This window comes from Equus przewalskii, chromosome 11 (assembly GCF_037783145.1).
Source record: "Equus przewalskii isolate Varuska chromosome 11, EquPr2, whole genome shotgun sequence".
In the NCBI taxonomy this organism is placed as follows: domain Eukaryota; kingdom Metazoa; phylum Chordata; class Mammalia; order Perissodactyla; family Equidae; genus Equus; species Equus przewalskii.
This window is the reverse complement of record NC_091841.1, coordinates 1,746,485-1,773,085: the sequence shown is the minus strand read 5'-3', so window position 1 is coordinate 1,773,085 and position 26,601 is coordinate 1,746,485. Positions and strand designations below refer to the sequence as shown.

The window sequence follows — 26,601 nt, the reverse complement described above, 5'->3', positions numbered from 1 at the left end:
CCAGGTCACCAGTTCAAATCCCAGCTGAGCTGGGGACACGGAGAAGGGGAATGTTAATGAAGATGTTTGCTGTTTCCCTCACGGAATGGTTGGTCTCCACTGAGGTCCGATTTCCAGGACACGATGTCGCCTCATTTATCCTCACACCTGTAGCGAATCTGCCACCTGGCCCCAGGTGAAACGGGGCCACTTCCTCCAGCATGGGGACACCCCTTCCTGCAGCGGAGGAAGGATTTAGGGCGGGGCTGATCTCGGCGGGCCATTCCTTGGTGCCTTCTCTTTTCTGTCTGCATCCTCTCCCTGGGTGAGCTCATCCAGTCTCGCGGCTCTCAACACCAACGCCCACATTTACGTCTTCAGGCCCAGCTTCTCCTTTGAGCCCAGCCTGGTTATCTCCAGCTGCCTCCTTGCAATCTGCACCTGGGTGTCTGATAGACATCTTGCACCAAACATGTGCAAACAGGATTTCGGAACCTTCCACCCACATGTCAGTTGACAAGAACTCTGCTCTTCCAGCTGCTCAAGCCAGAAGCCTCTGTCCTCTCTGCCTCACAACCCACTTCCAAACGGTAAACGCGGCTTGTCTCGCCCTTAAAATACGCCCCATCTTGCCGTCTGGACCGCTGGCCAGGGCCCGGGGCTCTCTCACCTGTCTTGCAACCACTTCCTAACCCGTCCCCTTGTTTCTGCCTTTACCCCTCTCTGTCCATCCTCCCCCAGAAGCCTGAATGACTCTTCAAATTGAAGTGACATCGTGTCGCTCTTTCCACTCAGTACCCCCAGGTGACTTGCACCTCCCTCAGAGGACACGCCAAAGCCCTTACACTGGCCCCGGAGGCCCTGGCCATCTCTGACTCTGCCTCCTACTGGTCCGGCCTCCTGGAGGTTCCTCAAACACAGAAACTTCCCATCTCAGTCTCCTGGGCGCGAGCGCTCATCCCCAGACATCCACGTGGCCAGCTGCCCCTCTTCTCCTCGGGTTTCTCACCTTTGGTGAGGCCTTCGCTGACTGCCCTCCACTCGACAGCAAAACTTCACCCCAGCACCCCCGCCCGTCACAGGCCCCGGCCTTTTTTTCTCCGTGGCATTTACTTGTTTATTTGCCGATTTTCTATCAGAAACTTACTAGAAGGTGAGTTCCATGAGGACAGGATCTTGTCTCTGTTCGATGCTGGGTCTGCAGTGCCTGGAATAATGCCTGAGACATAGTAGTTGCTCAATAAATCATTCTCAAGCGATGAATTACTGATCCACTTTCACCCTCTGATCCCAGGATGACCATCGTTCCTGGACCCAGCATTTCAGTTTTCTTAACCACAATGGGGGGGGTGGGGAGTGAGGTTTGATGGTTTGATTTGAAGGCAGAGTTTTTTAATGACCTTACAAGGAAGACATTACACTTAAGAAGATCTGCGAAAAGCCATTGCATTTTTTCCAGGTGACTACTCATCTGGTAAGAACAAGAAGTTCCCTCGAAGTACGGAACTCGCCAAGGGGAGTGGCGGCAGCGACAAGGCGGGAGGAGCCTTCTCTCATTCATTGAAATGGGGCTCACCCCCTCCAACTTCACTTCTCTAGATAAGCCTCTTTTTTTTTTAAGCAGAGCATACATACAGAAAAGTCTACAACACTTAAGTGAATTGTGGATAAATTATTGCAAAGTAAACTCAGCTGTGTACCCACCTCCCAGGCCAGGAAACCGAACATCACCAGCGCCCTTCCCACTGCTGCCTCCTTCTTGCTCCTTAAAGGGGCCACTCCCCTGATCATAACCCTGGAGGTGAATTCTGCTTGGGTTTTGTTTTGGTTTGTTGTTTTTTATTTTTGAGGAAGATTAGCCCTGAGCTAACAACTACTGCCAATCCTCCTCTTTTCACTGAGGAAGACTGGCCCTGAGCTAACATCCATGCCCATCGTCCTCTGCTTTATATGTGAGATGCCTGGCACGCATGGCTTGCCAGCGGTGCCATGTCGGCACCTGCGATCACGAACCGGCGAACCCTGGGCCGCTGAAGCTGACCATGTGAACTTAACTGCTGCGCCACCGGGCTGGCCCCTAATTCTGCTTGGTTTTGAACTTCATATAAGTGGAATCAGACTATATGTATTCTCTTCTAACTAGCTGCTGTCATTCCACATTATATTTGTGAGATCCATCAATGTTGTGTGTGGCAGAGATTCATGATTCTCACCGTGTGCAGTATTCCATTCTGTGAATACACTACGGTGTCTTTGTCTGTTCTGCTCTTGACAGCCATTTGGGTTGTTTCTATCTTGAGGCTATTATGAACAGTGCTGCATTGAACATTTTTGTGTACATCTTTGACGAGCAGAAGCCCTCGTTTCTGTCAGACAGATACCGAGGAATGGCTTTGACAGGTTTTGTACACGTTATGTTTAGGTTTAGTAGAGAGGCCAAACTTTTCCCCAAATGGCTGTATCACCGTAAATTCCCACCAGCAACATACGTATTCTCGTGGCTCCGCATCCTCACTGACACTTGGTATTGTTCATCACTTCCATTATTTTCATTCCTGTGGGTGTTTAGTGACATCTCACTCTGATTTTCATGTGCATTTCCCTGGTGACCAACGAGAGGGAGCACCCCTTCACGTGTTCATTTGCCGTCCTATTTTCGTGAGCTGTCTGTTCAGGTCTTTTGCCCATTTATTTTCAATTGGAGGGTGCCTTTCCTTTTGAAAGAGTTCTTTATATATTCCAAATTTGAGCCCTTTATCAGTGCTATGTACTGTGAATATCTTTTCTCCCTCTGTAACTTGACTTGTTTTCTTAGCTTCTTAATAGTATCTTTTGAGGAACAAAAGATTTTAAATTTTAATTAAATTCAATACATAAATTATATAAATATTCTTTTTTATGGTGAGTACTTTTTGAGTTCTGTTTAAGAATATTTGCCTCCCCAAAGGTCAAGAAACTATTCTCCTATGTTCCTCCTAGAAGCTTTCATATTTAAATCTACAGACCACACAGAACTGATTGTTGTTGTTGTTGTTGCTGTGATATAAGGGGTCGGGTTCTACTCTTAGTTTTCCATTTAGATATCCATTTGACCCAACACCATTTATTGGTAAGACTGTTTTTTGATAAGGTCGTACCACTACTCAAGGGTCTACCTTTTCATAAATCAGGTGCCTACATATGCATAGGTCTGTTTCCAGACTCTCTACTCTGTTTCACTGGTTTATTTGTTTATCATTGTGCTAATGCCACCCCGTCTTAATTACCATCACTTTCCAATAAGTCTTGGTATCTGGTTGAGGAAGACCTCCAGCTTCCTTCTTCTTTGGCGCGGTCTTGGTTATTCTTGGCTCTCTGTACCCCTATCTTACTTTCATATGGAACAGGAAACATCTTTAAAAGTAAAATATCTTCCCATTTTGTTGGGCCCATGCATCAGCCGAGTCACCAGCTCTGAGCTGACGTCATCAAGTCCATACCCACATTTCATTCACAAATTGCCTCTTGTGGGGCCCTCACTGCCTTGCCAGGACTGCCTGTCCATCCCACTTCTTAGCTCCAGATGACACTTTCTTGTGTGTGCCGTGGAGCAGTGCGCCACGAGTCCTTGCAAGTCTCTGCTATGAACACCACTCTGTCATTTCTAGTAATAAGTAGAGTGTGCTGTTTGCTTGCTGTCGTGTCAGGTGCTGCGCCAAGGGTTCTGCCTGCCTTATCTTATTAATCCTCTGGCCACCCTTGGAAGCATTACTGCCCCCTGAGGGCTTACACCATCCTCTCAGGGGTCCGACTTTCCCCGCTCGCTGTTCCTTCTCTGTCAGCTTCAACATCTCCATAGATCAGAGTTTGTCTGAGCTAGAAGGGACCTGAGAGATATTTGATCTGACAAATGAGGAAATTAATGCCCATAGAGGGAACGGATTTGGCTCGGGCTTCCTCAGCTGGTTAATGGCAGAAAGGGATTAGAATTTAGGTCTCTTGATTCCCAGACAGGACGCTTCTCCCGCACACACTTCCCAGTGATAGCCCCCATCAAACAGACTGTCCTGAAGCTACCCAGTTAATTTCCTCCCCATTTCCACTTAAATATCTCCAAATACTTGCCTATGATGTTAGTTATTTCCACTTCCTCATCTCCCGTTCTCTCCTTGACTCACTCCAATCCTACTTCCTTACTGAACTGCTCTCATCAAGGCTGTCTGCAGCTTCCATGTGGCCCACCCGCTGGTCCCCTCTCTCTCTGTGTTACTAGACCCCTCAGCTGCTTCAACCCACCCCACTGTTGCCATCTTTCTTGCAACACTCTCCCCATCTTCTGCCTATATCACCACACCCCCTTAGATTTCCTTCTACCTTGTGGTCTATTCTTTTTCAATTCCCCTCTTCTGGGTCCACCCCCAACCCTGCACATTAGATTTTAGAGTGGCCCAGGTTTGTTCTATGACCCATGTTTCTTTCTTTCTTTTTTTTTTTTTCGAAGAAGATTAGCCCTGAGCTAACTGCTGCCAATCCTCCTCTTTTTGCTGAGGAAGACTGGCCCTGAGCTAACATCCGTGGCCATCTTCCTCTACTTTATATGTGGGACGCCTACCACAGCATGATGTGCCAAGCGGTGCCATGTCCGCACCCCAGATCCGAACCAGCAAATCCTCGGCCGCTGAGAAGCAGAACGTGCAAACTTAACTGCTGTGCCACCGGGCAGGCCCCATGACCCACATTTCTATCTACACATTCTTACTAAGTGACTGCACCAGGCCTAAGGCCCTAAACCTTGTATGTCTTCTGACGTTTCCCAAGTTAGTGGTTCCCAACCTGACTTCTCTCCTGAGTTCTAGACTTCAACTTCTTACTTGACATCTCCATTTGGTTGTCGTCTTAATGGAGCCCTCTTAAAACAGAGCCTGGGACAAGGATTACAATACTAACCATTTAACTGGGAGGTGCACGTCCAAGGTAATGGGTGTAGGAGGAAAAGGGTGAGGAGGTGAGAGAGGGGCGACGTACTGTAACGAGCTGCTTCACCATCCCGGCTACCGCCTCCCAGAAAGCGGCCAAGAGCCCTGGCAGGCCACGCAGAGGCTGTGTTCACTCAGCATATGGGACTTCTCTGGAAGAGCTGCCTGACGATATTGCACCGCAGAGTGGTCCATATGAGAGGGAGAACAACGAACACTTGGTCTGTCTGGCTCCCATTTGGCTCCCGTTTTCCCTTGTTCAACATGCACCCTCTTGTTGCTAACTCTACACTTTTTGGGATGCATAATCTGAACCCTTGTTGGCATGCAGGAAGCCAGCTAGTGGAGTGATATTCCATTCACATCTGAACGCGGAAGAGTGACCCAGAGCTGATGGAGTGCTGGCAGGGGACAGAGAAAAAGAAAAAGGCCGACGATGTTTGTGGCCCAGTGCAGATGTCTACTGGACATATCAACATGAACATGACTAAACAGAACTCTTGATTTCTTTCTCTCAACCAAACTGATTCCCTCCTTCCCCACTGTCCGTCTCATGTCAGAAGATGGCACCATCGTCTCCATTGCTAAACCTTAGTCAAAGAGACCATCACCTCAGGCATGGGCCATTGAACTGGCCTCTGAACTGGTCCCCACCCTCCCATTCTTGCTTGTTTTTGATGTATTCTCCATGCCACAAGAGTGACTTTTTTTTTTCATTTATTTTTATTGAGGTCATAATGATTTACAGCATTGTGTCATTTTCAGGTATACATTATTATTTATCAGTTTCTGTATAGACTGTATCATGCTCACCACCAATAGTCTAATTTTTCTCCATCACCATACGTATGTGCCCCTTTACCCTTATGCCCACCCCCCACCCCCTTCCCCTCTGGTAACCACTAATCTGTCCTCTTTATCCATGTCTTTGTTTATCTTCCACATTTGAGTGAAGTCATGGACTATTTGTCTTTCTCTGTCTGTTTTTGTTTCACTTAACATCATACCCTCAAGGTCCATCCATGTTGTTGCAAATGGGACGATTTTGTCTTTTTTGATGGCTGAATAGTATTCCATTGTGTGTATATATTCATTTTTATATTTATATATATATATATATACACACACACCCCACATCTTCTTTATCAATTCATCAGTTGAAGGGCGCTTGGGTTGCTTCCAAGTCTTGGCTATTGTGAATAATGCTGCAATGAACATAGGGGTGCATAAATTTCTTTGAATTGTTGATTTCACATTCTTTGGACAAATATCCCATTTTATTTTTTCCTTTTTCTCCCGCCCGGTACATAGTGTATTCTTCGTTGTGGGTTCTTCTAGTTGTGGCATGTGGACGATGCTGGATCGTATGAGCGTCCATTCCGATTCCTCAACGCGCTTCTCTTGATCGCCAGGCATCTCCATACTGTTTTCCGTAGTGGCTGCACCAGTTTGCACTCCCACCAGCAGTGTACGAGTGTTCCCTTTCCTCCACAGCCTCTCCAACATTTGCTATTCTTTGTCTTGGTGATTATAGTCATTCTAACAGGTAAGGTGATATCTCACCGTACTTTTGATTTGCGTTTCCCTCATGATTAGTGATGTTGAACATCTTCTCATGTGCCCTTTGACATTTTTAAAGGTAAGGCAGTAACACTCTTCTCCCCAGCTCTGGGCTCTGCGCCATCGTTTAGCTCTCAGATCACATCACCCCCTAAGAAAGGCTTTCCCTGACTCCCCTGTGGAGAGAGGCTCCCTTCCTCCCACACTTTCTACATTACCCTGTTTCACTGCATCCTTAACACTTCGCCACTGTCTGAAATCATCTCATTGTGTATGTGTTGTATATTGTCTGTCTCCCCCACTATGATATAAGCTCCATTCAGAGAATTATGCTGAGTGAAAAAAGCCAATCCCAAAAAGTTCGACACTGTATGATTCCATTTACATAATATTCTTGAGGTGACAAAATGGTAGAAATGGAGAACAAGTTAGGAGTATCCCCGTATCCATGGCGCCTAGAACAGTCTTTGTCCATAGGAGGGACACCATAAATGTTTGTTGAATGAATGGGTGACAGAATGAACTGTGTGGGTGAACTGAGGGCCGAACCATGTGGCGAGGAATCTGTCTGCTTGCCTGACTTGTTATCTGGTTAGGTCTTTCCATAGCGGAATTGTTTGAGAGCAGGGACTATGGGGCGGTTGAAGGGAATTATTTAGGTCCTGCTGGAGTTCAAGTGGGTTTGGGGATCAGTTAACAGTCTTCCTCCTGTCCCCATTTTTTAAAATGAAACTTTTATTTTAAGATGATTGTCGGTTCACATCCAGTTTTAAGACTGGCTGTGATTCGGAGAGCCCCTGCACCGTCAGCCTTCCCTCCAGCGGTGCGTCTGGAAAACCTAGGGTGCAGCGCAGCGACCAGGGTGTGGACCCGGCACAGTCAGCGTGCAGACGGGCATCACCGCGAGGGTTCCTCGCGCTAGCCGTTATCTGTTTCAGCCACAGCTACTTGTCTTCTCCCCCGCCGCCCCCTTGACCTCTAGTACTCCTAACTTGTTCTCCATTTCTACTGGTTGCACCTCAAGAATATTATGTGAATGGAATCATGCAGTGTGTAACCTTTTGGGATTGCCTTTGTTCACTCAGCAGAATTCTCTGGGGATTCACGAGGTTGTCCATTCTTTGTTTCGTGGCTGAGCCGCGTTCCACGGTGTGGATGGACCACAGTGTGTTCAACCATTCACCCGCGGAAGGACGTCTGGGTTGTTTCCAGTTTTGAGCTGTTATAAAGCATGAACATTAAGTTTTCATTTCACGGGATAAATGGCCAAGAATGCAGTTGCTGGACGTTATGGTAGTTGCATATTTACTATTTATAGAAACTTCCAAACTGTTTTCCTGAGTGGCTGTACCACTTTACCTTCTCACCAGCAGCGTCTGTGTGATCTAGTTTCTCCGCACTCTCGCCACACTTGGAGAAATTGAAAGGCATTCTTTAGATCCTGCTAGATTCCAGGGGAGCTCAAGGATTCACTAACAGCCTTTCTCTTGCCATGTTTTTTAAGAAGGCTGATGCTTTGTCTGTCCTTTGGCTCAGCTGGGGATTAGTGATAACAGCCGGCTGTCATCTAGATGGACAGCCCACCAAGCACGTTGCTTTAAGAAAGGGTGACAAGAAAGGACACTCACACGTTTCCTGGACTCCCAGGCAATTTTAAATAATGTCAGAAAAGGCAAACCACCCTTGGAGGATGTCAAGGAGGGAATGTGGCTGGATTTCCGCTGAGAGCTTGATCAGCCGTAGGAAATCACCCGCTCAGGCCGATCCAGTGGGGAGAGGGTGCACTGAAGGGCCCCTCAAGAACTCCAGGGAGGGACTCTGCGAGTGGAAGGGCCATAGCAGAAACGTGTGTCTTAATGCGCGCTGCCTGGGCTGAGTGAAGGCTGCTTCTAAGAAAACTTAGCTCTAACATTTGGGACGGAGGCCACCCTGGAATTTTCTGTCTCAGCTTCACAAAACTGAACCCAGAAACAGTCTGTGTTCGGCTCCTCTCGTGACTGCTCCTGGCGTCTGACCGCGTCTGCTTCCCCCAGGGGCCCGGCCCTCCGCCGCCCTCCCTCACCTCCGTGGCCTTGCCCTCTCTCACCTTCGCGAAATCATCTGTTTTTTAACACCTTAATAAACACATACTTATATAGTGGTTACTACTTCTTAGGCATTGTTTGATGTTATTTTAAAGGTATATATATTAGCTCTATTCAAACTGCTAACAGCCCTATAAAGTAGAAATCATTAATGTCCCAGTTTCACAGATGAGGTAACTGAGGTACAGAGAAGTCAGGTCACTTGCCCAAGATCACACAGCTCATAAGTAGCAGAGGTGAGATGCAAACTCAGGCAGCCTGGTTCCAGAATCCCCGCTTTTAATCACTACATTACGATGACTTTCTTTTATTGACAAATATGCTTTAAACTATTCTCTTTTTCAAATCCCAATGGTATTGCCGTAAGGAAAAACCTCCCAGGGCTCTGTGTCTATATTGTCACCAGGCTAAGGGACGCACAGGACTCCCCCGAGGAAGACCTCATTGCCCATAACAGCTCTATCTTGTGCAGGTTGTTTCAAAGAACTGCAACCAACATTTAGGAAACGGAGTTACTGTGTGCCAGGACGGGGCCAGGAGCAGTCCATACATTGTCCACAACAGCGTGGGGCGGGCAATACTAACTCCCTCTTGGAGATGAGGAAGTTGAAGCATCAAGTGGCGAGTGGCTAAGCGATTTGATTTAAGTCACACAGCTTGAAAGCGGCCGTCCCGGGTTTGTCTGAGCCCCGCCATAGGTCTTTCTGGTCTCCTTGACTACACAAAAATGATTAAAGAGTTAAAGCTTCTAGTTTCGTCTTCTTTATTTTTGGTGAGAGTGTCAGTTTTGGAAAATGACGAGGTAAGAATAGAACCTTCCGTTTTGCTACCCATGAATTAGCAGTCCCCCAGAGTTTCACGTCGTAGAACGTGGCCCCACCATAACCTAGTGCTCAAATACAAAACTCAGGACTTGGCCCTTCTTTCTCCCTTATCCTACCTCCTTTCTACAATTTACCAGTAAATTCTATCAATTCTGTCTCCAAAATGCATCCCGAATCCACGTGCTTCTGTCCACCTGAGTCCAGGCCACCACCATGCATTGGCCCAACTGCCTCAACAGTGCCTTCCCGGGCACACCCTGCTCCACCCCGCAATCGATCTCCCATAGAAAACGTGTGCGCTCTTCTTAAGATATGAATTGGATCTCGTGTCTCTCATATTAGATACACTTCCAACTGGATTTGATGCCCCGTCCTGCTCTCTCAGGAATCCAGCGCCATGTTGGAACAGGTCATGCTCTTCCCACTTGGGAGCCTTAGCCCATGCCAGAGTCGCCTCCCCTCTCCTCCCGTGGCTGTCAGCCCCTCAGAAAGCTCCACGGAGCCTGCAGCAGGCATCCTCCCTCTGAAGATTAAAGGTATCAGCCTATCCGCTCGACGGCTTAGCCCAGGGCCTGCAGAACTGAACACTCAGGTAACGATAGTTCTTGGGGTTTTTTTTCCGATCATTGTTGCTCTGGTAAATACTCTAAAACTGCATGCCTGGGTGACTAGATAAGTGGCATAGGGAGGAGGAACAGTGTCAAATCTGGGCCCTCAGGAGCTTCTAAGAGAGGAAGGTTAGATACCATCAGAGGAAAAAAATCGCGGGGTTGTAAATCCTCTTCTCTGCCTTCCAAAGAATGTCATTACTATAATTGTCACACACACACTTACCGTGTGCTTAATGGAAGCACGGCTTGCAGTAGCAATGTAAACTATGCTTTGAAAAAATGTAAGAGCACCTAATACATTTTTTAAAGCAGTGGCTGGACCTGTCTGATTGATTTTTCTAAATATGTTTCACCCTCACTTACAGTTCCCCATCATGCTTCTTTTCTACGACTTAGCAACGAGTACTTAAAACAAAGTTTGTCCCTTTTCGATTTTCCAGTATCCTTGCTAACAGTCTTACGTGTTGACTTACAGAGACATGAAAAGGGGAAAAGAAGTGAAGAACACTTGGGTTGGAATAACCTATGAACTGGATATTTAGACTTTGTCCTGTTAAGAGCTGCCTTTTAACGGAGATAAAGGCAACAATGCGGACACTTCAGGCCCAGCAAGCCGTTAGGCTGGACTCTTCTTTGACAGAAGGTACCCTGGTTTATGCACAAAGATATCCATCACAGCATTACTTGCAATATCCCATGTCCAAGGCTGGGGCCTCCCTCAGTGAGTTACAGAACTTGATGAAAGATTATAGAGCCATTCAAATAATACTGGCAAAGACATTTTAAAACACGAGGAAAGCCTTATGTTATAACGTTAGGTGGATAAGGAGGCCTATGGGGGACGTGCATTAAGACCTGTCGTTGTACCTATACAGCTGAGAAACGCTGACTGTATTTCAGGCATCATTCTCCAGCGACAGCAGGTGGGGCGGGCTCGGAAAGGAGTCAGGGCCGGCACGGTGCCATTGGCCCCTTCCCTTCCTCCCAACCTAAGAGCCAGGATTGGAAACATACCCAAATATTAATACTGTACACCTTTGCAGGCTTTTCTTCTTTGTTCCTCTGTATTTTTCAAATGTCCTAACACTTTTTTAAAAATGCTTTTGTTTTCCTTTAAACTTTCCCCAGAAACTTCTAAAAGGCAGCTGCTGTGGTCTCACATCTCCCTTCTCCCCGCAAATGTGTAAATAAAGAAACACCCCTTTGCCTTTCATTCATGGCAGGCTGAACTCGCCCTGTAAGTGGATACTCTGACCAGACGTCTGTGGGTGGGTCGGGTGTTGTGTTTTCTGTTGTAGCTTCTTTTGGCTGATAAACTAGCACTTAAGTGTTTCCCTTTTCCAAACCCCAAATGACAAGTGTCTTTGTGGTGAGGTGGCAGCCCAACCTCATCGTGAACACGAACGGTGCTGGGACTTATTTTTGGTTTGCTGTCTAAGCAGGAGCTGGGCTGAGTGGCCAGGGCCTTTGGGGCCGAAATGGCTGGACTCAGAGCGTGGACCTACAAGGAGAAAGCAAGGCAAAGCAAGCAGACGTCCTGGGGAGGTCGGAGCACCTGGTCCAGGTGGGCCAGAAGGAAAGGCAGAGATCTTCTCTTAGCCAGAACACTGTACTCCACTTTTTACACGGTTAATTTTACCAAGGATACTAGAAAACAGAAACACGTTGACCCCGTTCGGGTGAATGTCACTCCAGGAAGCCTCAGGGAGCTAATAATAGCAAAGAGGCTGATGCTAAGAAGCAGAAACTGTGGTAGACATCCATTCTACAGCCTGCTCCCTGTCCCATCCTCCCTTCTCACAGAGCCTGAAGCAAGGGGTCTCACCTTCTGCTGGTCAAGTAGCTGGCATGTCACCAAGCTGGGCCAATTAACCCTGTCCAGAGAAGAGAAATCCTGGGTGAAGGGATACTGGGGTCCCCAGCTGATGGCAGTCCATTAGTTTCTCCTATCCACGTAGCTCAGTTTCCTGTCCTGTACATAGCCAGATGATTTACCTCTTTATTTGGTTCTGTGAGCAACTCTGCTTGTATATACTATGTATGTGTGTGTGGTATGACGTGTGTGTATATATTTATATTTATTGTTTTGCTTAAATTAGCTAAAGTTGGTTTCTTTTGCTTGAAACCAAAGAACTCCCCCTAAAATGAGAGCCCTGACATATTTCTCTGTACATCTCTGCCTGGCTCTGGACAGAGGGCAATTTATCCCCCCCGACTCCAGTCCAACATAGGAACTGGGATATGCTGGGTTTTATGAAAGCATTGGTGATTTTTTCCTCCCTGAATGTAAGCTCTTCCCTGTGTCCTAAGCAGGGGCAACCAAACAACTCCAGCCTCGACAGGACCCTCAGACAGGAGCGGGGAGTCCGCGTACTACCACTGTGGGACCTGGCTTTACTCATCCTGGGGTTCTTGTGCTGGAAACCAGGCTCTGGCGTCAACCTCTCAGAGACTAACAACCCCAAACAGAGAGCCTCCGACTCCATGATAGAAACGTTGGGCGTCAGAAAGCCATGTTCTCAGCAGTACGAGGTTCTGTCAAAAGTGGTGCAGTGAGAACACACACCCCATCAGATCTGGCTCCTGGAGCAGAGTTACATGCACAGGCAGCACCGCCTGAGTGGCAGCAGGATGCCCGTGACACTCCACCACCACCACTGCTATAGCTGCCGTTACTTTGCACAGCACGGACAATATCTCCAGCCTCCACGGTGGTATATTTATTCATCAAGGCAGCTCTTACTTCCTTTGATGCATCTCGTAATCCAGGAAGGCAGGAGGGGCCGGCAACATTAGTCGCATTTTATGGTTGTGGAAACGGAAGCACCTGCCAGTACTCATGTTGGATCTTGTACTATTATTACTGATGATAACAATGGTGCTCTTGATGTCAAATTATTGGACTTTTCTCCCAAAATTGCTTTAGAGCACAACAAAAAAAGTAATAGTTCATATTTATTGAGTGCTTGCTATGGGCTTCAGATTTATTGAAGTCGATGCAATTGTCCTTATTTTAAAGTTAAAGAAACTGGGGCTCAGAAAGATGAAGTAATCTGCCTCCGACCACATGATGAGTAACTGCCGGAGTCAGCATATGAACCCGAGTGGTCTGACTCCAAACTCATGCACTGGACTAGAAAGCCACAGGCCTGTTAGCTCTTTTTGAAGAAAACATCCATTACAGCAAACTGGCCAGACCCTTAGACTTTGTCCTGTTCTAATCTGACCCCCATATGTCATCCTTTTCAGTCTGAGTAAACATCCCATCCACATCCACTAGGGCCAGAAGTGGCTCTCCGCTAACACTTTCAGTTCAGAGTGAAAAGGTGGAAGGACTCACAGAAGAAGGTGTCCACGTCCAGTCCACAGGCCCAGACAGCTCAAAGGACTTGGGTAAACACCCAGCTCGAAAATGCTAACAAAGCTCCAGGCCTGGCTGGTTACCTCCGCCCACGTGTGCCAGGCCAGTGGAAGTAGGAGCGTAGAAGACATCAAGGATCTAACAAATCAATTCACAAGGAAACCCACCTTGATTTCCTCCTGCAGAGCGTATCTCTACCATTTCCGTCTCCATGGCGCTGCAGATGCCAAAATGTGGCAGGAAACCCAAGAGTCTAGGCCAGCAACACTCTATTTTCAAAGCAGTGCTTGGGGACCGAGGACGGAAGGCGGCCTGAAGACAAACAGATTGAAAGTTCGATAAGACTTGGTATCATTCCGATCACACCCACAGAACTTTGAAAGGTGCTCTGCTCACATGGGCAACAGGGGCAAACTGGTGAATTCAAGAAAGTTGGTCCTGGGCAGCTTCTTCTATCTTTCAGTGGAAAGTCTCCTCCTGCAGGCACCCGCTGCCCTCAGCCAGCATCCCTCACCAGGGCTGGGCTCCCAAGGGGCGGCCATACCACCCCGTCCTCTGGCCAAGCCCCTGGGCTGTTTTTTATTAAGAAAGGATCTTAAACTGTATTTCTTCCATAGTTGTTCATTCCTTCAAAGTATTAGTTTGATCAAAACAGATCAGGTAATTCATGGTTTATATGCCTTTGGGTGATAACGACTTAGTAAATTAATACTCTCAGAGAACTTTTGAAATTCACCCCAACAATAACTAATGGAATTTTCTGGCACTCTGGAGGCCGGTGTGGTAGGGATGTTTAGTGATTGCTTTTATCCAGCTCTCCTCTCCATTTACACAGGGTCACGTGACAATGGCATGGTGTCACATATGGACTGAGGCGTTTGATTGCCAGTGGGAGAACTTCCAGCTCTTTATCTGCTGTAAACTGTGGAGACCTTTGTTGAAATGGGGGTGTCATAGGATTAAAGCAGCCTGGATCCCTGAGGCACCATGTGAAGGACCGGCTTCCTAGAAAGTCAGCCAGACCTACAATGCACTTTGGGTGAAATAGGAATAAACTTCCTTTCTGTGAACCCACTGACAGCTTTGTGTTTTTTCTTACAGCAGCACAGTCTGGCATGTCTTGACTGTTAGAGCTAGTGATTTTCGATCACCTCAAATAGTTTGGTCCATAGTTTGCTTCCTCTGTACTGCTAAGAGAGACATGTGTCACTTATTAGCTGTGTGGCTTTGGACAAGTTATTAAATTTCCCCAGAATGAGTCTCAGAGTCTCCTCTGTAGGGTAGGATGTCTGGTCTCTTTCGGGTGTAAGGTTCTGCCTAAGTGGCAGTCCAAAATTGTATGGTGTCTGCTCCCTAAAGCTAACTATTCTGTGCTAAGCAAGGTAACACATCCCAAGACAAATGGAGATGTTTAACTCAAGTCAAACACTTCTTACCTACTCATCTCTGTGACCAGGAGGCTCATCTCAAGTTGCCAGTAGATAAGCACATGTTCTAGGAGGTTTGAGATTGTACTCGGAGGGCCCACAACATCTCATTAGCCTCTAAAATTGGCCATTCTAGCACCTCTCAGCTACTGGGATTTGTCAAAGCAGAGCCATTCAATTTGGGAATCAGGCAGCATTTCTCAAAGTTTATTTATCTTTGAGAAAATTCCCAGTTAATGTCTGAAGACAAGAGGGTCTCATCATCCAAAACAGTGGTTCTTAGCCCTTTTAACATGAAGACACCTCTTCAGTATAAAAAATTCCCCTGGATGTGCGTGCGTGTGTGTGTGTAACTATTAGTGCCCACTGTCCTAAAAATGCACTATTTAAAAAATTACTTTAATGAATTCTTATTCATATATTTGAAAAGTAGCACACATGTTATTCAAAATATTTAGACATATTACGTATTCGGGCTCCAGGCAACGTTGGGCACGTGTGTTATATATGCAGACTCCTGGCAATAATTCTGAGGTTCCCCAAGGTCTATTCACACCCATGAGCTGGGAAGAGCAAACTTAAGGAATCTAAGAGAACATCGCACCCTGCATGTGCTTCTTGTTTCCTCCCTCTCATCCTCAACTTCTTATTCTCTGGGAAGCAGACGCTGAGACAGAATGAGGAGTACATAGGTTCGGGGGGAAAGGAAGTGTGAAAGCCACTGTGAGGAGCAGCAATGGTCATGAGGAAGTCACCGGATCACGATACAGACTCTGTCAGTCCAACAGGTTGCTCCCCAGCAAGGCTGCCTGTTGGAGCCGAGTCCCCACTAGACAGAAATGGCTGGGTCTTCACTCCGTAGCCCTGCTTAGTTATTGGTTGGGGTCACTCTGAGCAGAGTGTGACTTTGGCTCAGAAGTTGCTACAGGGGAGGCTGTCAGCTAGCCACCCTCCAAGGAGCTGGGCAGCGAGTCCTTTCTGGAATGGGGATCTGAATGGTGTATCTCTATCTGCCGCATTTCCTCTAAGGCTCTGAGGCAATTCTGCCCCTCCAGGTTATTCATGAAGACAACATAACTCTATTAGTAACAATGTGAAGCGCCCTTGGGAAAGAGGCCATCTCTAAGCCGGCAAAGTCAGAAAGGAAATTATAAACACACATAAGCACAGCTGCATTAGCTGAAGGGTGAGCTTCTCCCTGACCCTTTCAGGGTGGGATGTGGGATTGCACTTAGTTTAAGCAGAATCTCCTTCTGCAGAGAGAGCTAATTGCAAATCTGAAATACGCTCACAGAAATGCTTACTGCAGGAGTGCATTACTCTGAAATGAACGTGAAGCCTCATAAATCCATGACCGTTTACCGTGGGGCAGTCACTGTGCTGAGAAAAATGAAGCAGTAATGGGAAGGTGGGAAATGGCCTGGGGAAGGCGGCTTCTCGTAGGAGGAGGAAGGCGCCCATTCCAAGCGTCTTCCCTGCGCCTAGGCTGTGAGGGAGTGTTTAGCAAGCGGCATGAAGAACAGGCTCGGGTGGATCCAGCTAGTGGGAAATATCTACAAGATTGAACTTGAGGACGGGGGCCGTGCCCTGTTAGTCTGGTTTCAAACATGGATCCCGTTAATCTCCAAAGATGCATCTTACACAAGCTTCCACGGTGGTTTCCAAGTGGGAGTTTACACAGGCCAAGGAGAACAGAGGCAAGGGCATTGAACAGAAACCCCAGAGGCCTGGCCCATCGCCTACCCTGCCTCCAGTCCTCCTGCAAACGAGCAGTCCCATCTTTACCTGTTTTCCTGTTAGCACTTTGTGCAAGGTTACACTGAAGAAAAGGTTTCTTAGTGAAAATAAATGAGTTAGATAATTACGGTTTCGTAGGTCTCCCTTGAAACCTACTGAGATAGGATAGTGAAGAATTCGTACTTCCAAAAACTCTGCTCCATGTACCTCATGATAGAAAGATGCATAGATAGATCAGAGATGAGACAGATAGATGATAGATAATGATAGATAACATACATTTACCAATTTGCCAATATATAACACATATTATAACATACACACAAAAACAGAAAATTGAAAAAGGATAAGAAAATAAATATAATAGAGGCCCTAGTATTTTCTTTTTGAACTCAAGGGATCATCTTGATTTCCTCTGATGTCGGCACACCTCACACTGGAGCATTCTCATAGTCTTGTCTGTGACAGAAAAAACGTGTGGGAAATAAAGGGATGGCTTACCATTACTTACGGATGTAAATCCATCCTACTATTTTTTAATGGCCTTTGAGCCACTGAGATAGTGGTACTCCCCATCCTGGCCATTCCTTCCTGCACCCAGGCCAGGGCCTGGGGGTAGAGGGGATAGTGATCATAGTTGATTACTACTAGTGGGAAAAGGGTACATGTCTTTTTCCAAACCAGATGGATTCCTCCTCTCCCTTTCTTTCGAGCACAGATGAAATCCAATTTAAACAAGTTGAGATTTCAAACCTGAGCTCTCTTTAGTCACCAAGGTTTAGAACAGTGAGTGGAACTGCGGACACTTGAGTTGATAAAACGCCCTATAGCTCAACTCTGACAGTCGATGATAAACATACGGTCACTGATGTCTGGGAGAATGACCAGAGGAGGGCCAGTTTGAAGGGCATCAGCCTGAGTAACAGGGGTGGGTATCAACGGACCGGAGATTGCAAGGCCTAGCAAGCAAAGAGAAAGCTCGTCAACACCCCACAGAGTGAGGAGGTGTGAGGCAGGCACCAGATGTGTTTGTGGTCCTTCGGTGACTCAGCTTCTATTTTAGCTACCGATAAACAAAGGGCCATTTCCAGGTATGCCACCTAAACTCGGACATTAAGTATAGCCCTAAGGTTACCAGGGCTACAGTGCTCCAAACCACAATTATTTCACACATGTTGGACTGAAAAGAAATGAAAATTAGAAGCATGAAAAAAATGACAAAAACGACTGTGGGTTTCCCACAATCTGCAAATCTCCCTTCACTACCAGCTCAGCACGAGCACTGCTTCTATTTTCACAGCTCTTTCCGCCTCACAGAGACCCACTGTCAGTACTGGTTTCCCACCTTTTGTTCATTCACACTCCCTCTGCCACCACTCCTTTCCCTCCAAATGCCACCACTCCTTTCCCTCCAAATTCCCATCCGCCAGCCTGCCTTCCCAGGCCCAGCTCCAGAGACGTGCACAGGCTTTGCCCAAAGCCTCGCCGGGGAGCCGAGTCTTTTTCTGAGGATAGTAAGCACTGACTCATCGCCTCCTTCTCACCACAGTTTCCAAAACACAGTCTGATTTCACCCTTATCTCCACCCAGATCCCCGTAGGTCTGGGCCACCTTGTGTGTAAACAGACTCCTGCTGGGGGATTCCCTCCTCACCTGCCTGACACCCTCTCCCTCTCTCTCTCTCTCTTCTGATGCCTACCCTCCCAAAATTCTGAAGAAAGAGGAGCTTAAAGAACTAGGACCCTTCAGGATCCATTCTTGTCTGTATTTCAGACCTTTGGTCAACAAAGGCAAACACAGTTCTGCTGTTAAAATAAGATTCAGAGACGCTTAGAGAAATGGCTCCGTAAAAACAGACAGTACTCCAATCAATTCCATCTTGGCTTCACCACCTGCACAGGAACAGAATAACCGGAGGATGAACCAAGTTTTCTCTGGGTAACTAAGCGAGTTTTACTCCTCTTCTCCCAGCCCCAGGGAGAAGCAGTAAGAGATTTAAATATGGGTAGTTGGAGATGAAAGTTCTCAAATTTTTATGTTAAATATAAATGTATTTGTGCTTTTATCAGATTTATGCAAAGCAGCACCTTTAAGACACTGATTTGAGGGTGGCATGTTACAAATGAGAGAGATGCCATTCAGCAAAATCCATCAGATTGCCCTCTGAATGATTCAAGTTCCTAGCTGTTAAACCAGCTTGAGCTGGGGGTTCCTAACTCCCCATACTCTCTTTTCTCTGGATCGATTCTTTAGATCCTTCCCCAGCTGGAGTGTCAGTCTCCAGGTGACTCAGAATTCGTTCAGGATACTCCTCCACACACCTACCCTTCTGATCAAGACCAAGCCTGTTACTATTGATTTCCAGCATTGACCCCAGCACTCCCTCGGGTCTCACCTCCACCAAGAGGATTCGGGAGGCAGAGGGCAGCATGGGCAGCAGCCTGAGCCTTTAAAACTCCTCAAAGCCAATTGGCAGTTCTGCACCAGCCTTCGTGGAAGAATTTATTGAGAAATTCTTTAGTCCACTACACCTTCATTTTTCAGAAGAGAAATACCTTCTTGTCTTCTGGAACTTCAGGTCTTGGCTCAGATTTTAAAGAAAATGCTATCTATAGCATAAAGTAAGGGTTCCCATGCATGCCCATTACAAGACCACTGATATAAACAAACCCAATGAAAAAGAGTGCGTGTGAAACAGTTCCCTGTGAGGAAAATGGAGACATTTCTCCTGAAATGATGCTGGCGGGACTACTGTCGGGACAGGGCCCCGGAAGTAGGCTGCTTATCAGTCACCAGGTCTCAGAGAAGAATTTGCATTCCATGTGGCTTCCAGATGGCGCACTGCAGATCACCTAATGTCCTTTTTGCAACATGTTCAATCATATTTAGGATATTTATGGATATTTATATTTAGGATATTTAGGATATTTATATTTATGTTTAACTTCCAACTTGGGAGAGTTTCCCAGTAGGACAGAAGCCTGTTTCAAGGTTGACCCATGAATATGACATAAGCCCAGGGGTAGACAATTACAATGATTCAAGCAACCGTAGGCAAATTGACCCCTCTTCTGATGTCTTCCTTCCAGAACACATGAAGAAGCAGAGCTTAAGGAATCAGGACTCCCAGGATCCAATTCTCTTCTGTATCTCAAGACATTTATCAGATAAAGAATATTTTTGCTGTTAAGTAAGACTCCGAGGAATCAGGACTCCCAGGATCCAATTCTCTTCTGTATCTCAAGACATTTATCAGATAAAGAATATTTTTGGGGTTAAGTAAGGCTCCGAGGTACCATAAAGATACAGAATTGTAGGTACAGTCATTTCCAACTTATGTTGTCTACCTGGGCAGGAAATTCAAAGATGAGCCAAGTTTTCTCTGAAGGAAGATTTCACTCATTCATTCATTCACTCATTCATTCATTCATTCATTCATTCAATTAATACTATTTTTGTAGTCACACAGATCTGAGGATAAACAGCTATCGATGTCCACAACTCCTCTTATCTCCTTGGAGAGCACAGATCCTACAAGCACCTCTCTAGTTTGTTTTTTCTCCCTAAAACCGGTGACTTAAGTGAGCCATCAAGAATCCCTAGGATCCCATAAGGAAGAGCTCTGGGGAGGGCTAATTCACCTCACCTACAGTGTGTGACCCAGAGTCCTTAAGCACAAACTCTGGATTAACCGAAACAGAAAATAAGCTTATTGGAAGAATGTTGGGAAGTTCACAGAATAGACAGGAAGGCAGGAGGGTGAGGCTTGGAAAAATGCAAAGACCAGAGCAGCTCTCGAGCTCCAGGGAACAGTAAGCACCGTCAAGGTCACGTCTTAGGGAACAGCTGTCGGAGGCCTGCTGTGGATGCTGCCTGTGGTGCCACCACCACCTCCTGCTGTGGATGCTGCCTGTGGTGCCACCACCACCTCCTGCTGCGGTCGCCATCATTTCTGCTGTGATAAACTCATTTCTATGTGTCTCCTGGCCTTGAGTCACACTCAAAAGACTGCATGTCCTGCGAGGAGCCTCTGGGTAGGCGCAGGTTACAAGCCTACACTGCCAGAACTAAGAAGCTCCTGCTTTCCACTTCTATAGGAAGACGTGGGGGCACTGGGTTCTACCAACACAGAACACAGTGGGGTGAAATCCCCTTAAATAGGGGGAGTAGGAAGGTGGACAGCCAAGAAATCCAAACCTATAGTTCATTCCTTACACAACTCTCTCTCCAATCGGATCTTTTCAAGATCTGATATTGCACATAAGAAAAACCCTTAGCTCAAAGGACCCAGTTTTGAGCTGTAGAGTATAGCCCCTATCTTGCACTTGATTTGGTCTCTTTTGGAAAATTCTGGCACAGTAAATACACTGTTTGTGCTCACACTATTATTCCCTCAGGCACTCTGAGAAGGATTTGAGGTGGCTCACAAAATTTAACACGTTGTAAAATAGTTCAGGGATCAATGAAAACAAACCAGTTTGTACCTACGTGAAATGCCCTTGTGACTGGTGGGGGCCCCTCCCCTCAGCACTTCCAGAGAAGGGGGAGGCGAAAGGGGAAAGTGGGGTCAGCCTGGGTCAGCTCTTGTATTCTCTTCGTGGTCAAGGAGGTGTTCTGGGCTGATAGGCGAGCTTTTAGGAAAAGGGCTGATGGGTTGGTTGGGTCCACAGGTACCGAGTGTGGATAACATGTGTTCAGGACAAGCAAGAACTAGGCCTCGTAAGGGGGCTGGAGTGACAGCGAGGATTGGCCCGGAGGCTAAAGCAGGACCACGGACAAGGGCCTGGAGGCGGAGCCCCAGCCGGCCAGCTGGTATCAGTAAGTCACGGCTGAGACCAAAGAAAACAAGAGGGTAGGGATGCGAGGGTTGGGCTGAGGTCAGAGGACAAGGCAGGGATTTCACCTAGAGACAGGCTCCTGCTGACAATGGCCTCTGCCAAGTGTTGCGTCCTAGAAGGGAAGCTGGACGGGGTCCTTCTAAGGCTTAACCGAGCCCACAGCACTCAGAAAGGCCGTTCTGAATCTTCATCTACATATTACACTATCATCGGAAAAAAAATCAGATGTGTTTTGAAATGAACCTTCTAGACAGTGAGACATGATCGAAGGAGGCCTGACTTCTGTTTGAAGCCAGCTCTTCCACTTACCAGCTGCGCCGGGTGAGGGCAGGCAGCTTCCTCAGGCCCTCACCTTCCTCCTGGCAAATGGGAAGCATGAGCTAAATAGTGCCTTCCAGCTTTAGACAGGAATGGTCCACTTCAAGAGGCCAAGTGTACGCACGTGCACACACACACAGCCCTGGGGTGAGGCTGCGAGCGGCCGGGAAGGGGCCGAGGAACGCTACCCTGCCGTGCACCCTCCCTGAAGCTGCCACCGGCCAGCAGACGTCCTCCAACCCACAGCTGTTGAAACGGTCCCCAGGGAGTTGGGCCTAATTCCTGTTTCCTAACATCCTGCATGTGGGGCCCAGCAGAACTGATAACGGGGTACTTCCCCCGAACTACTAATTACGAACTGAAAGGGGAAAACCGTGCTACCCGAGGACTTAGGCAGGATGGGTAACCCCGGCAGGCCGTGAGCAACACGGCTGAGGGGACAGACAGGCACAGCTCGAGAAGGCACAGCGGTGGCCTGGCTAGGATTTGCTTTTTTCCAAGACAAACCATGTCGGCTCTGATTCATCTCCTAGCTATGGCTACATTCCCCTCCTTTACTCACATCATTATTCCCAAGCCTGCGCCCTGCTTCATCGTCAGGGGCTCTGGGAAATCTTTGAGATTATTCAAGCATTCTAAGTGACAGGCATTTATCAGCCTCTCCCCTGAGTGACGTGTTGAGTGTCTTTATGTGCCGGGAACACCACAGTAAACAAGAATGCCCAAATAAGCGAGCCCCCAAATACACGTGTACCACAGTGGGTGACAGAAAGAGAAGCAGAGTGTAGTGCAGAGAGGAGAACAACGGGACGGGGCAAAGGGCAACATACTTGCAGAACGGTTAGAGGAGGTCTCTCTGTGAAGGCGACCTTCCAGCAACGTCCCAGAGGACGACGAGGAGCCAATGTGACGAAATGCAGGATCAGGTAGGAGGAACACGTAGGATGTGTGGTGTGTATGTGTGTCTGTGTGTATGGTGTGTGTGGCATGTATGTGTGGTCTTCGTTGTGTGTGTGTGTGTGATGTGTGGTGTGTGGGGTGATGTATGTGTGTGTGGTGAGTGTGGTGTGTATGTGATTTGTGTGGTATGTATGATGTGTTTATATGCTGTGAGGTGTGCGGTGGTTGGGGCATGTGTGTGTGTGGGGTGTGTATGAGGGTGTGTGTGGCATGTGTGTGCATGTGGTGTGTGTGGGGTGTGTGTGATGTGTGTGTGTTTCTGCAGTTTGTATGTGGTGTGTGGTGTGTGGGGGTGTGTGGAGTGTGTATGGGGGTGAGTGTGGCTTGTGTGTGTGTGGTGTGTGTTTGTGATGCACGTGTGTTTCTGCGGTTTGTACGTGGTGTGTGGTGTGTGGGGTGTGTATGGGGGTGTGTGTGGTGTGTGGGGTGTGTGTGCTGTGTGTGTGTTTCTGCGGTTTGTATGTGGTGTGTGGGTGTGTATGGGGGTGCGTGGGGTGTGTGTGGTGTGTGGGGTGTATGTGCTGTGTGTGTGTTTCTGCGGTTTGTATGTGGTGTGTGGGGTGTGTATGGGGGTGTGTGTGCTGTGTGGGGTGTGTGTGCTGTGTGTGTGTTTCTGCGGTTTGTATGTAGTGTGTGGGTGTGTATGGGGGTGTGTGTGCTGTGTGGGGTGTGTGTGCTGTGTGTGTGTTTCTGCGGTTTATATGTGGTGTGCGGTGTGTGGGTGTGTATGGGGGTGTGTGTGCTGTGTGTGCTGTGTGGGGTGTGTGTGCTGTGTGTGTGTTTCTGCGGTTTGTATGTGGTGTGTGGGGTGTGTATGGGGGTGTGTGTGCTGTGTGTGCTGTGTGTGGGTTTCTGCGGTTTGCATGTGGTGTGGGTGTGTGTGGAGTGTGTGCACGTGCACACACGCGTGGCGGAGTGGGGAAGCGGGAGCTCTTCTGGCAGAGGGAACAGCGCGCTGGTAGAAAGCTCCGCTGACGGAAGGAGCCGAGAGCAGTCCCGGGGGCCAGAGTGAGGGGAGACAACACGAGAGGAGACGGGTGCATCCGGCAGAGGCCAGATCACTCAAACCCCTTTAAAAATCTGATATTTTTCCTAAACCGTTTTTTTTTCTAAATTCAACAGGAAAACATTAAGGCCTTTTAGACAGAGGAATAACAATGCTATTTCCATTTTCTGCTTGTTTTATGGACAAGAAAATAAAAACAGGAATGGCACTTGAAGCAACAGGCCAGGTGGGAGACTTGCTTCAGTGAAGGATGGTGAGGACCTGGACGGAGTCAGCGGCTCCCAGCCCTGCAGGGGCACTTGGCAATGTCTGGAGACATTTTTGATGGTCATGACTGGGGAGTACTACTGGCAGCTGGCGGGTAGAGGCCAGGGACGCTGTGAAACATCCCCAAAATGCACACAACAGCCCCTCACAACAAAGAATATCCAACCCAAAATGTCAATAGCACCAAGGAAGGCAAACCTGGACTAGAGAATGCAAAGGCATTAGATTCCAGACGCATTTTTAAGCTGAAATGACCAGGAATTCCAAAGAGATTAAGTAGAGAGAGTGAGAGGAAAAATAATCCAAAATGGCTTTTAGATTTCCCTCTTGAGTAACAAGTCATGAAAACATGTTGAATGGAAAGATATCAAAATTTCTGTTTAGGAGATAGACTCAATTGCTTAGTTTAAAATTTCACATCAACTATTTACCAACTGTGCATAGCAAGATACACCAGCGCTCTGTGTGTCAGTTTCCCCCGTCTATAAAATGGGGTGACAATGGACTGACTGCAAAGGTATATGATGAGGATGGACGACTCCACCAGGTAAAGTGCTTCCAACATGCTGGCATGTGGTCAGCACTACAGTGTCAGTTACTTTTGTTGCTGTTATTGCTATAGTTGTTAATAATATTATTATCAGAGTCTAGACCTCTTGAGAGCTATCAAGATGGGACACGTGAATCTGGGAGGCATCAGCATAGTGATGGCTATGCCAACATAGATGGCATTTAAAGCTTTGAGACGAGTGTGAAGCTAGAGAAAATGTCCAGGACTGAACCTGCAGTAATTGATTGTTAGGATACGGATGTTGAGGGCATGAGGAGAAACCGGCCAAGGAGACCGAGAAGTATCAGACAATGATGTAAGAGGAAGTCAAGAAGGAAAGCCTCTCAAGGAGGGGATGCTCAACTAGGTTGATTAAGAAGAGGATAGCAAAGTACCTCTTGAATTTCAAGGTCACTGGGAACTTTGACAAAGACAACCTCAGTCAAGAAGTGGAGACGGAAGCCAGTCTGGAACGAGTTGAAGACTGAATGGGAGACGAGGTAGGAGAGTATTGGCTAAGAAGAGCGAACTGTGGAAGATGGTTAAGTTAATGAAGGATGGGATTTTTTTTAATTTTTGCTTTATTTTTAAGATAAATATGACTACACTGGTGGGAATAACATGGTGGAAGAGGAAACACTCGCAATCTAGGAGGGAAAAGAGATAGGTCAATGATCAAAGTCCTGGAGAGGATGTGAGGAGACAGGGCAGAGCGGCCTCTGGTTAGATGAGAGATGCTTTGAGCTTTGACACGGGGCGCTAGCAGAAGATGAACACCGTGGAGTCAGGTCTGCAGCTTTTATGTTAGGAAATGAAGGCAGTACACGTCTGGTCATCTTTATTTTCTTCATGAAGGACGGGGGGCGGGACCGGCAGAGGTAAGTAGAGGAAGAGTGTGTTTTGAGAACGAAATAGTCACCTCGGAACTGGGAAGGCTTCTAGAGAAAAGTGGTAGGATTACTAGACATCTTTTGAGACTTGTGATCATGAATTTTAAGTGAAACCCGTGAACTTCCTTCTTTGATTTTCTCCTGCAATATCTCAGTTGTTCAGATATAAGTGTAGAAAAGTAGAAGGTAGGATGTCAGATTCACTGAGCAGTTGGAGTTTTGCCAGGTGAATAGGACAGTGGACGAGGGTATTTGCAAGAGTGACTATAATGGTGGGCCACGAAATCTAAGCTGGGATCAGGCAGGATGTGAAGACAGCAGAGAGCTCATGTGTGGGGAGAGAGTGGTGTGGCGACAAAGGATTTGCCTCTGAGTTCTAGGAGATGATAGAGGAGGTGAGACGAAGATAGGAGGTGACGGCCAGAGAGAGGGGTGTTGACATCTAGCTTCCAAAGGTGGCATACTTTCTGGTGATGACAGTGTCCCAGGCCTGAATAGACAAGCGAGTGGCTGACGTGGAGTGGAGGGGTGGTGATCAGACATGAGGGAATCAAGGAATTAAGGAACTAAACATCACTGGGTCACTGAGAAGGATAACGGGATTCAACTTTGAGAGGAGGCAGAGGCTTAAGTCCTCAGATAACAAAGTATGACCAGCACAGTGGGCATTGAGGAGGGAGGGAGGGGAGAGAGAGAGTGGTTAGCAAGAGGGCATACATCTTACAAAGACAGGAGGGAACAACAGGACACTTTCTCCCCTCCAGGACCTGAAGTAGAGGGGTGTGAACGAATACAGAGCTTCTGGTGGGGACTGGGAGGTGAGCGGTGGACTCATAGGCTGCCTGGTCCTGCTAGGGCAGCAGGTGGGGTTCAAGAAGAGGTCAGGCCGCCTTCCAGCCCCGTCTCACATGGCAAAGTCTGATACACAACGTGAGGTGCCTGCTTGGAGAAAGTGCCTCCACTCCCACCCCTGCCCCACTTCCAGAGCAGAGGGAGGGTTTCACGAGTTCGCAGACTAAAAAGAAGCATGAGCAAGCTAACTTGGCGGCATGAGCGGTTTAAACAAAAGTGCACACTTAGTGCCAATGTGGGTTAGGCCAAGGCTGCTTTTAGGACCCTTACTGTTTCTGAGAGCATCCTTGGCAGCATTCAGGTTCAAAACGCGGTTTTAAGTTTTGTTTTAAATACCCTAGACTCAAAACACCTTATAGGTATTGTCAGAAAAAAAAAGAAA

General features: G+C 47.4%; 1 protein-coding gene across 6 annotated transcripts in view; it reads right to left on the bottom strand.

The window, feature by feature from the left end:
• The window catches only part of PDHX (pyruvate dehydrogenase complex component X), a 180,024-nt gene that overhangs the window by 55,761 nt on the left and 97,662 nt on the right, over window positions 1–26,601 (bottom strand). For 5 of the 6 annotated variants that reach the window (XR_011524054.1, XR_011524055.1, XR_011524053.1 and 2 more), the window contains exon 11: window positions 13,542–13,686. The gene's annotated coding sequence lies outside the window, so the exon portion shown is untranslated. Of the gene's footprint in view, window positions 1–11,838; window positions 11,888–13,541; window positions 13,687–26,601 lie in introns of all 6 variants that reach the window. The other variant, XR_011524058.1, reaches the window with a different exon arrangement.